Raw genomic sequence first — 1872 nt, forward strand, 5'->3', positions numbered from 1 at the left:
ACTCTGTAGATGAGGCTGGCCTCGAACTCATAAATCCACCTGCCTCTGCCTCCCAAGTGCTGGGGTCTATGCCTGGCTCAGCTTTTTGCCACAGTGCTGGGGGTCAGAACTCATCATGTTTGCACACTGTGTGCCTGTGCTATCTCCTTAGTCCACATGGACTCGTTTTTTGTTTTATCTGCCTTGGAGGTAGGCTCTGTAACCCTAATACACATTCTCATGTACTTTATTATCTTTTTAAAAAATGTTCCCTGGCAACTTGGTGGTGGTGGCACACACCTTTAGACCCAGCACTCTGGAAGCAGAAGCAGGTGGATAGCTGAGTTCAAGGTTAGCCTGGTCTACAGAGGGAGTTCCAGGACAGCCAAGGCTACACAGAGAGATCTTGTCTCAAATAAAACAAAACAACAAAAGGCACTTGCTGGGGCCAGAGAGATGGTTCAGTGTAAGAGCAAAGCTGCTCTTCTAGAGGACCTGGGTTGGAGTCCCAGCTCCCACACAGCAGCTCACAATTGTCTCATGTTTACTCCTGGCCTCTGTAGATATCAGGCAGGTTGGGTGGCTAAAAGCCACCTGTAACTTCAGCTCTAGGAAAATCAAATGCCTTTGGCCTCAGTGGGTACCTGCATTTATATATACACGCGCATACGCAGGCGCAGACACATACACACACACATACACACACACACACACACACACACACACACACACACACACTGAAATATAAGTCTTTTTTTGTTTTGGTTTGTTTTTTTTCCGCTGTGTAGCCCTGGCTGTCCTGGAACTCACTCTGTAGACCAGGCTGGCCTCGAACTCAGAAATCTGCCTGATTCTGCCTCCCAAGTGCTGGGATTAAAGGCGTGCACCACCACTGCCCAGCTATAAATCTTTAAATAAATACATACAATGTTTTTGTGTGGTGGCAGGCATATTGGGTGAAGGGACACTTGAATTCGGTGCTTTCACCTGCTAAGCCATCTTGCTGCTACCCTCAGAACAGGTTTCCCTCACTCTCTGTCCCTGGAACTTGCTCTGTAGACCAGGCTGGCCTCGAACTCACAGAGATGGCCAGCTTTTGCCTCTTGAGGGCTACTTCCCACCGTTTTCTTGTGCTCTTTGTTTTTCTTTTTCCTTTTGTGAGAAAGGCTCTATCATAATGTATCTTCAGTCAGAACTCACTATATAGCGCAGGCTGGCCTCAAACTTGTAGCAATCCTCTGGCCTCGGCTTTCTGAGTGCTAAAATTCCAGGTGTGAACCCATGTATGTGGCAACACCAGGCTTTTTACTACTTTCAACAGCAGTGGGCGTGGCCAGCGATGGGGCGGACCAAGGAAGAGAGGAGGAGGGGCTGACTCCCTGGCTGACCGCGGAAGGCTACACAGACCTTTCCCATGGCTCTTGGAGTTTCTGCTGAGAGGTCTCCCTCCTCTTCCCTTTGCACATGAGAGCAGGGAAAGCTCGCATGGCTGGTAGCACTAGGGTCGCCATCCCCCTGGGTCTCTGCCCCCTCCCTCCCTCCCCCCTCCATCCCTCCCTCTTCCTCTCTCTCCCTCTCTCTGTGTCTGTCTCTGTCTCTGACTCTCTCTCTCTCTCTCTCTCTCTCTCTCTCTCTCTCTCTCTCTCTCTCTCTCTCTCTCTCTCTCTCTCTCTCTTTCTCTCTCTCTCTCTCTCTCTCTCTCTCTCTAAGACAAGGTTTCTCTGTGTAGCCCTGGCTGTCCTGGAACTCACTTTGTAGACCAGGCTGGCCTCACAGAGATCCACCTGCCTCTGCCTCTCCCTCCCAAGTGGGATTTAAGGTGTGCACCACCATGTCCACTTTTGTTTATTTGTTTGTTTTCGTTTTTGGTGGTTTTTTTTTTTTTTTTTTTTT

The sequence above is a fragment of the Mastomys coucha genome, unplaced genomic scaffold (assembly GCF_008632895.1).
Source record: "Mastomys coucha isolate ucsf_1 unplaced genomic scaffold, UCSF_Mcou_1 pScaffold15, whole genome shotgun sequence".
Lineage (NCBI taxonomy): Eukaryota > Metazoa > Chordata > Mammalia > Rodentia > Muridae > Mastomys > Mastomys coucha.